Here is a 10,579-nt window from a genome sequence, read left to right on the forward strand (position 1 = left end):
TGTAAATTGCTCTCCGGAGCTACCTGATATAGTCTCCTGTGAGCTTCCTATTAGTAAGCCCAAATAAGCTTCCCGTTACATGCTCACATGAGCATTCTGTTATATGGCTTGAGAGTGTGTTTTCTGATTAAGTACTCTAATGAGTACTCTCGAACATGAATTGACGGATTTCTAATTTGTACACTTATGTGTACTACCCTCGTATCCATTGAGATTTTAAATGAATCAATGAGTGAGAATCTAACAAGAAGACAAGTGAAAATCAAAATGAAATTAATATCTGAAAATATATGAAATGCATGGAATTTGGTATTTGATGAGCTCATCTTTGCTATTAATATTTACATGAAATGAATAACTAATATATTTGTTGAGATTGTGTGCTTAGGTATGGCCAAGTTATTTGGAATATATGTGAATGTTTACTTAAAGTACAAATAAATGGTAAGCTTATTTCCCGTTATACAAACTTACTAAGCACTAAGTTCTTACTCTGTTTCATTTTCCCTGTTTTATAGTACTCGGAGGCTCGTAAAGGTTGGAATCTAGTCGAGCTACATCACACTATCAACCGCTCTCATTTTGGTATAAATAATAATTTGACTTTGGTATAATGGCATGTATAGGCTATTTTGGTCATTGTTGGCACCTAAATGTTGCTTGTAACTAGCCATTGAAATGGCTTGAACTTGGTATATTTTGAAATGCATGTATATATATAAATATGGCTTTAATGTGTTGGATATATGAAATTGGTTAAGTTGGTAAGATTAAATACATGCATGCTTGCGATGAATTGTCATGCATAAGACTTAGTTTTGGCTTAATTTAAAAGTCTTGATTTGGTTGGTGAACATGTTTAAGTGTTTATATAGGTGAAAGGTGAAATTGGGTGAGGAATAAGGCTTGGATATAGCCTTATTTTGTCCACACGGGCAGAGACATGGGTGTGCTTCTCAATCGTGTTTGACACACAACCACACGGCCTAGCACATGGGCGTGTATTCTAGCTGTGTGTCCTCTGCAGCTTAAAATTTCAAAACAGAGTACTTGAAATTGATCACATGGCCTGGCACACAGGCGTGTGACTTGGCCGTGTAACCCCTGCATTTAATTAAGTTGCAAGTCAGAGAGTTACACGGGTTAGGGACACGAGCTTGTGCCCTACCTCATATGCCACACGGCCTGAGACTTGGGCATGTCACTTGTCCATGTGAGCCACACGGCTTGACCACATGGGCTTGTGACCCTTGAACCTAGGAAAAAAAATTTAAATTTTGTGAAAAATTCTCTGAGTTCCCAATTTAGTCCCGACTCGTTTCTAATGTATGATTTGAGTCTCGAGGGCCCATAGAAGGGACAATATGGTTAAATTATAATTAATTTTCGATACGATTGTAAAATAACATGAAATATCTGAATATGATCTATAAACTCCGGTAATGCTCCTAAACCCTGTTTCAGTGATGGATACGGTTTAGGGGTGTTACAGGTTGTCTTGATTGGCTTTGTTCTCATGACTTGCCACTGATAGTTATTCAATGTCATCTCCTCAATAAGTTCTTGGGCTTCCTCAAATGTCTTATTATTCAATGTTTTGTCAGTTGTTGCATCAATTATCTGCCTAGTCGAGGGATTCAAACCATTGTAAAAGGTTTGAACTTGTAACCCACAAAGGTAACCCATGATGAGGGCACCTTCTCAGAAGATCTTTAAATCTCTCACATGCATCATATAGTATCTCAAGCTCCATTTGGGCAAAAGAAGAGATGTCATTCCTCAACTTTGCTGTTTTGGCTGGTGAAAAATATTTCGATAAAAATTTCTTAGTCATTTGAGCCCAAGTCGTGACAGAACCCCATGGAAGTGAATTCAACCACTGTTTTACATTGCTCTTTAAAGAGAATGGAAACAATCATAAGCGTATGGTATCATCAGTAACGCCATTAATCTTAAATGTGTCACAAATCTCTAGAAAGTTAGCCAATTGAGCATTCGGATCTTTATCTTGCAACCCATCAAACTGAGCATATTGTTGCACTATTTGAATTGAGTTCAGCTTGATCTTAAAATTATTTGCAGCAATTGTCGGTCTAAGAATACTCGATTCAACTCCAATCAGAGTAGGCTTAGCATAACCATACATAGTCTGAAGAGCAGGATGTGCAGGAGGTTATTGATTATTTTGATTATCTTCCATCTCCACAATAATATCATTTTGCTCTTGATCATCTATTAAAATTTGTTGATATTGTCTTACTTCTTTAACTTCTTTCTGATTTTTGCGAGCAGTCCTTTTAATCTCACTATCAAACACTAATGATTCCAACGAGTTGCCTCTAGTCATAAACTAAAAGAACATGTATAAATCACACAAAAGAAAAAAATTAATTTAAAAATTAAATTAAAAACAAAAATATTAAAATTTAAAAAAATGACTAAATTAATAGAATTTAATTTTCCTAATATTCTAGTCCCCAACAACGGCGCCAAAAACTTGACATGTCATGAACCAACTAAAAATTTGACTGAAGAAAGTGCACCTATCAATTAATAGTATAGCTACGGTGAGAAGATATCGTTCCCATGAAGACTAAAAGTACTAGTAATTACTGTTTTTATATTATTTAGCCAAATAATTCAAGTGATTGATTAAAAACTAAAATTAACTAAATAAACTAACTGACGAGCATGACAAATATCAAAACAGGAAAATAACTGATTAACAACCAAGAAGAAAAACAATACCTAGGAAAGAATTCACCTAGACTTCATCTGTCACTATTAATTTAAATTACACAATTTATTTACTTAGTATCTTGATCTGTAGAAATCATTAAATTATGCTAATATCTCTTTCGAGAGTAAGAGCAATTGACTTTAGGTTGATTAATTGAGATTTCTTTCTAATTAAAACCCCTAGTATCGCATTAACTAGATCTATGGATTCTCCTATTAGATTTGACTCTAATCTGGTATATTTATGTCGTCCTATTTCTAGGATTACATGCAACTCCACTCAACTATGCAATATCTACTCTTAAACAGGGTCTATTTCTCCTCAGATTTAAGCACATCAAACATGGATCAATAATCTAGAAATATTAAATCAAGAATGAAGCACACAAAATTGAGAAGATCTAAGTATGTATTGTGTAAAATAAAAACCAACCGATAGAATCCATCACAGTGTTCATCTCCTCTAGGAATTCATAAAATTAGTTCATGCTTGAAAATAGAAACATCAAAGATACAGAATAACCAAAAGAAATAAAGAAACTCATGATAATATTCTAAGAAAAATCAATTGGGAATCTTTAATCCTGATGGAGATCTGCTTCAGAATCGACTTCAAAGATGTTTTTCGAGTTGTTTTCTTAAATATTCTATGATGGCTCTCTCTTTTCTTCGTATGTTTTTCATATATACATCTTAGAATGTCTGAAAAACCTAAAAAACATGATTCCCTATAGTTTAATGTGCAAATTCACGAAATTGACACGACTTACCACATCGCCGAGTGGCAGCCTGTGTGTCGCACACTATCGTGTGGCTCACACGGCCGTGTGGATAAGCAGTGTGGAAAGGTTCAGCCCTTGTGGCTCCTGTAGCTTGCTTTGATTTTTTAATTTTCGTTCGTTTTTCTCTCTTTTTGCTCTCAAATGCTCTATTAAGCATCAAAACATGAATTTAAAGGATTAGGAGCATAAAATTCACACTTAACATTGAATAACCACCCAAAAAAGCATTAAGAATGAAGTTAAAATATGTTACTTTTAGCACTTATCAGTCTTCAATACACACATATACACAATTTACTCATTCAGACACATTAACTATTAACCTTAGAGATCATATCCGTTTTCTATACAAATCATTCATGCAGGTTCATCAGACATACATTTCTTATAGAATCATCATATCATGCATATTTAGTTTATTTCCACAGAAGGTTCTAACATGCATAATACATTTACAAAATTCAGCTTAGAGACTCACCTCATAACCTAGAAGGCTGTCAAAATTCAAACCTAATTCTTTCTTGTGACAACAATAGCTTGAGTTCCAGATCTTTCATTCAACTAGATGCTACGGCTTTCTCGCCTCATCAAGCAGTGACACTTTATTAGAACTCATTCGTATAACCTTTTACCTTTAATTTAACTCAAGTATATCACTTTGCCTTATTTCTTCAAGTATACTCATAGATTTGCATTTCCTTAGCAAACAAAGTCATGAAACATACCTTGTTGGGAGGGGGCTCACTAGTAGAAAACCAGAGTTCTAGACTTGTATTTTTGAGAGACCTTTCAGAGCCTAGATCCATATCTTCAACTCAGCTTGAAGGATGAGAGGAATTCTGTTTGTTTCTCCCCTTTTTATAAACAGAGATCACTTCTTGAAGAAGTGAGAGAAAAGTTTCTTATTTCTTACCCAGGTTACCTTGATATTTTGACCTTTGTCGCTATGGATATTTGACATGCGTCCCAGTCCTTATAATCCACTAGATAAATGTTTAACAGTTGTAAAGAAATGAGTACATATATTTACATAACATACCCTTAGGCCTTAATCCATCATTTGTCCATAGTCATTACGTTAGAGCGTAGCTGGTACCTTAACTAATCACACTTGGCGCCTCATGCCTTATTGGCGATGACCCTATAATCCAAATTTCCTTAATACCTTACTAAGCTTCTTTTTCCTAATTATTTATTCCTTTCTAAGGTAGTTTCCTGCCATAGTCCACTATTGGTTACACGCCCACTTATCACGTCAAGAGTATCAATGGGGCACACAATATTTCACCATTTGAAGTAACACTTAGTTTACTTATTAAGTTCAGAGCTCACCCAAATACCGAACATTACCTTACTTTTAAGAAAATCTTGTTCAAACATCGTGGTCTCAAGCTTAGCTTAGATGAGTACCTCACCGTTCTTCTTAAACACTTCACCCAAGTTTTTATTGAAATTTGTTAAATGTCACATCAGTCATTCAGTAATCTTATCCAAATCTACAATTTTCAAGAAAACTAATTGAGTACCTACCTTTGGTCCTTAACTATCTCGGTTCTCATTTGGTTGGTTCCTAACTAATGTGCTTTACATCTTTACTAGCTCAAAGTTATCGGATATTTTACACTACTGACGTAAACTCATATCATAAAGATCATTTCTCTTATCTATAACGGAGCCCGCCCACTCTATGTGCCATCAAAACTTTTGGGTGAATCTTTCCCTAGCAGACACACTTCTTGAGCACTATGTGCCAACCTAGTGTTAACCAAGATCAAGGCGTCACAGGCGTGCTCAAAGGGTTCTTATACTTAGTCTAGTTCTAACATTATACATAATTGAAATTTATATCATCTGTCTTATTTCCATAAACAGTATCCAAACACTAAGGCTTCGTTGGGCGGGGTGTTACTGCCCAAAAAGAGGGAATTGGTTACAATGAAGTATTTTATACAATTGTGAAGTATTCCTCCATTCGAATTTTATTAGCTTTGGTGGCACAGTTGGATTTGGAACTAGTTTAGTTGGATGTAAGAACTTTTTTTACATGAAAACTTGGAAGAGGAAATTTATATAACTCAGCCAGAATGATTCAAGGTTGTTGGAAAATAAAATTTAGTGTGTAAACTTAAAAAAATCACTGTACAATTTAAAGCAATCTCCGAGGCAGTGGTACAAGCGATTTGACAAGTTTACGATAGAACAAAGGTACACAAGAAGTAAATATTATCAGTGTGTATATTTTCACAAGCTTCAAGACTGTTCTCTCATATATATTATTCTTTATGTTGATGATATGTTGAAAACTTTCAAAAGTCAAGAAGAGATTGAGAAGTTAAAGACACAATTGAAAAATGAGTTTGAGATGAAGGATTTAGGAGAAGCAAAGAAAATTGTAGGGATGGAGATAACTTGAGATAAAAGCTTGAAGAGGCTTTGTTCGACTCAAAAACAATATCTAAGAAAATTACTAAATCATTTTGGCATGAATGTAAAGTCATAACCTGTTAGCATTCCTCTTGCTCCTCATTTCAAGCTTAATGCCTCTATGTAGCCAAAGAATAATGCAGAATGAGAATACATGTCAAAGATACCATATGTGAATGATGTTCGTAGCTTAATGTATGCAGTTGAAGTTGTGAGAAAGTATATGCATGATCTAGAAAAGAAGCATTGGCAAGCTATGAAATGGATTTTGCGATATATCCAAATAAAATGGATATTGGATTGATTATTGAGCAAGAAGATAATCAAGGTGTGGTTGGATATTGTGATTTAGACTATGCTGGTGATCTGGACAAATGACAATCAACTATTGGTTATGTGTTTACTCTTGCAAAGGCACCAGTTATTTGGAAGTCTACTTTACAGTCAACAGTTTCCTTATTTACTACAAAAACGGAGTATATGGCAATCACTGAGGTTGTAAAAAAGGCAATTTGGCTTCAAAGGTTGTTGTTAAACTAGAAATTAAATAAAATTCTGTTAAAGTGCATTGTGATAGTCAGAGTGCTATTCACTTAGCAAATAATCAAGTTTATCATGCAAGGACGAAGCACATTGATGTCCAATATCATTTTGTACAAGAGATTTTGGAAGAAGGTAGAGTAAAGATCCAAAAAATTTCAACCACTAAGAATCCTACAGATATTATGACTAAGGTTGTGACTGCAATCAAGTTCCAACTATATTTGGACTTGGTCAATGTTAAAACTTGAAATTTGAATTGAAGGCACTATGAACTGTTGTTTTACAAGGAGATTGAAGATTTTGAAATTTGCTAAGGTGGAGATTTATTTAAATAACACAATCCCATATCTAAAAAATAAAAGGTTGTGGAGTGTTTGTACTACAACAAATAGAGGTGGTTTCTCCATCTTTAAATCATCCCAAAATTTGACATTTCCTTCATAAGGCAAAATTTCTCCTCCTCTATTTGTAATTTTTCACTTGTATATTTTGCATTGAAATATATTTGGTAGTGTTCGAGGGCGTAGGTATAATTTTTCGATCCTTGTTAAAATTCTGGTGTTCTTTATTGTTTCTCTTTCAATATTTTGTAGGTACAATTGTAGTGATATATTGTACTATTAAATTACATTGGAAGGAAAGTTTGTCTAGGAGGTTGGGTTTTAAGCAGGATCGTCTGTGACTCCTCTAATCTTTTCTAGGAATTGAACCTAGTGTGGTTTTCTAGTACAATAATTTATTCCTTTTTATCCTAGTCGCAGAACAGTGGAGAGGGTTACTTAGCATAACTATGGAGTTTATGCTTGCTCCTAAGAATTTTTCGAGTCTTCATAGGTCAAAGAAAAGATGCAATCGGCTCAATTGGATGCCCCCACCTGTTGGTTTTGTAAAATTCAATATGGACGGGCTATGAGCGGCATTTTAGGACAAGCGGGCATTGGTGGTATTCTTCATAGTTCTGATGGTGTGAAGTTGCTGTTCTTCTCAAAGCATATCGGGGTTGCGAATCCAAATTTGGTTGAAATTCTTGCGATTAAAGAAGCGTTGAGTATTTTGCTCTCACAAGCTTATGGTTGAAATCGATAATAATGTGGCTGTTGAGTGGATTCAAAACCCGAGCAAAGCACCACATTTGCTAAAGGACATTAATCCCTCGATTATTGTGAGAATCGTAACAGAAGAGAGATTGCTCTTTTTGCAGGTGCCTAAGAAGGTAAATGGCGATGCGGACACTCTAGCCAAGGCCGGTAGTTCTGTTGGTCAAGATATTATTTTGATTCTGTAATCCTTTTTTGTTGTCCGATATTGTGAGAATCGTAACAGAAGAGAGATTGCTCTTTTTGCAGGTGCCTAAGAAGGTAAATGGCGATGCGGACACTCTAGCCAAGGCCGGTAGTTCTGTTGGTCAAGATATTATTTTGATTCTGTAATCCTTTTTTGTTGTCCGAAACTCATTGTTTTGTGCATGAGGGACTGTTTCGCTACTTTGGTAGTTGGGTGCATGAGGGACTGTTTCGCTACTTTGGTAGTTGGGTGCATGAAGAACTGTTTTACTATTTTTGTTGCTGGATCGACTTTATTGTTGTATTTCTACAGACCTTTCGTACCTTTTCTTGGTTTGAATGAATTCCTAACTTTAAAAAGAATGATTATCCATCACTTAAATTAGTATTTATCAAAAAATCTAGCATTTAAATACAAATTTCTTGGTTTGTGGCCAACACAAAGCCAATGGCTTTGCAACAATGTGATCATTACCCCATCTCACCTTGGATGATTTGTTGATACTAAAAAGTCTAGCCCTAAACAGTAAGCCTGCTAGGGCTATAAAGCCCTAGCCCCTCCTTTCTCGCTTCATCACACAATATTCCCTCCAAGTTGAACGTGGTACTACTTAACCCTAGTTTTACTTTCCTTTTATCATATTATATATATTACGACCATAACTTTTGTCATTTCAGGTCTTAGAGGTTTTGTCGATGATGCAGAGATTTGAAGCTATCTTTTTCGCCATCTTGCTGCTTGTGGCAACCATGGAAGCTGATGGAAAACGAATGACCCTGGAGAAGGAGCCAGAGCCAAGTAATCATCAGCTGGGTCGAAAGGTCGACGTCGGAGCTAAAGATGGTATAGATCTAACCGCCGTCGACGGTGCCGGAGAAGATGACTCCGATGTGGCCCTTTTGGCTTCCCAGAACAAAGTTACGACAGAATCACGTCACCATTTCTTCCCAAACGAAAGCAACCCTTATAGACACAATAGACCTTGAAACTGATGATCACCTTGCAAATTGCTAAGCAATTTGGTTTGAGCTTTACCAAATAAAACTGGAAATTAACATGTTAGAATAACCTAAAAGCATATATGTATATGTATATGCATATGAACATGTTAAGTTTCCATAACAAAATCAGTGTTTAAAGAAGCGTGTTCAGTTCAATCGTATGAACTATGTGAAAATCTGGGTTTTGCACCTACTTAATCAAGATGTGTAATCAGTGTAATACAATTTGTATGAAAGAAAGAGACCAAACTTAACTAAATTAATTGGTTCTGCTTATGGTTAAAGAGAATTTAATTTATTTTCTCTCTTTTCTCCTGCTGCCAACAGCTTGATTTCAAGGGCTGAGCCAAAACAAGAAAAAAAAAAAAAAAAAAAAGAAGCTCGATTTTAAGAATTAAAGGTTAAATGGTGAATTAGAAATTCATCTATCCTCCTGCGTTCTAAAATCATTATTTAAATTGATTTAAGGAATATAGATTATTTTTCAATTGATTTTAACAATAATTATTTAAATTTTTATTAAGGTTAGTCTCTAGTTCAAATCTAGGCAACTTGTTTCATTTTTTATTACTTAAAAAATAATATTTAATTGAATCCGATGTGGTGGTCACCGCTCCAAGTGTGACTTGAATTTGAATCGAACTAGTTGCATTTGTTATTTGGGCTTTTACCATGTTATTATAATTCACCAAAAAATAATATTTAATTATTAATTGTACAAAATAAAACGAAATTGTATTATTTTAATTGGTTGAGAATTTTATTCATGCCTATTTATTTTCATTTATAAAATCAAAAGTAGAATTGGATTTTTTTATAAGGGTAGAGATAAAGATTAAAAATTTTTATAACAAGTGAGGGTAAAGATTATTCAATAATTAAACTTAACTAATTGAAGATTTCAAAAATTCTATGGGTGAATCCAGTAGCCAATTCACAATTTTCAATATTCATACATAAAATAATACATTCATAAAACCAAAATGAAATAAAAAGTCACCAAACAAAGTAAAAGAGTAGAACTTAAAGTCTAAAATCTCTGTTTCTAATTTATGGAGACAAAACGTCAAGTGTAATTAATTTTAAAAAATTAGAAAAGAAAAATGGTTTTATGTAGATATAAATCAAATCAAGCAGCACCATGTTGAGCACTATTAAATTCACCATCTCAAAGCACAACACATGTGACGAAGGCATATGCTTTTGTGGGCTTTGAAATTGCGAGTTTCTCGCAAAATGTTTCCCCTTCTATCTACCAGTATAATTCAAAACCACTTTGCCTTTCTCTTCCTTTATTTGTCAAACATATAGCTTACAATTCATAAAAATCAAGTGGGAACGAACTTTGGTTTGAGGGGCATCACATTATAATTGAGCAAGTCCTATATGTAATTATATGAAGCATTCGAAATTCAAACCCCCCAAAACCACCATTTTTTTTTTATTATTTTCCATATAAATATGGATTTTCTTTATTATTTTTATAAATGTTATAGAATTAGGATATATATTTATACAGTGGTTAATGTGTGTATATTTTTAATAAATTCATAATTATACGGATTGAGTCTTACCTTAAATAGTATAGACATTGTTGTTAATGCACGAGAACGTAGGTAGCATATTATCCTTTTATTTATGTGTTGGAGAGGGGCTGTGAGTAGTTCTAGGCATTGTGTCAAAAAAATATTTTAAAAAATATAGATAATATATTATTTAACAAAAATATAATTTTAATAAATGTTTTAAATGGTTATTTTATACTTTCACCTCGTCATTCTGCTGTAATTTTTTTTTTTGGATAAG

At 34.0% G+C, this 10,579-nt stretch overlaps 1 long non-coding RNA gene and 1 other non-coding gene across 2 annotated transcripts; both read left to right on the top strand.

Annotated features, from left to right (window-relative positions):
- Positions 1-1,679: 1,679 nt before the first annotated feature.
- LOC128034224 (small nucleolar RNA R71) lies at positions 1,680-1,786 on the top strand. The gene has a single exon (XR_008190355.1). It is a non-coding gene; the product is annotated as a small nucleolar RNA R71 (small nucleolar RNA).
- A 6,490-nt stretch (positions 1,787-8,276) lies between these two features.
- LOC128034074 (uncharacterized) lies at positions 8,277-9,032 on the top strand. The gene is made up of 2 exons (XR_008190145.1): positions 8,277-8,375; positions 8,450-9,032. It is a non-coding gene; the product is annotated as an uncharacterized LOC128034074 (long non-coding RNA).
- The last annotated feature ends 1,547 nt before the right edge of the window (positions 9,033-10,579 follow it).

The sequence above is a fragment of the Gossypium raimondii genome, chromosome 10 (genome assembly GCF_025698545.1).
Source record: "Gossypium raimondii isolate GPD5lz chromosome 10, ASM2569854v1, whole genome shotgun sequence".
Taxonomy (NCBI): Eukaryota; Viridiplantae; Streptophyta; class Magnoliopsida; order Malvales; family Malvaceae; genus Gossypium; species Gossypium raimondii.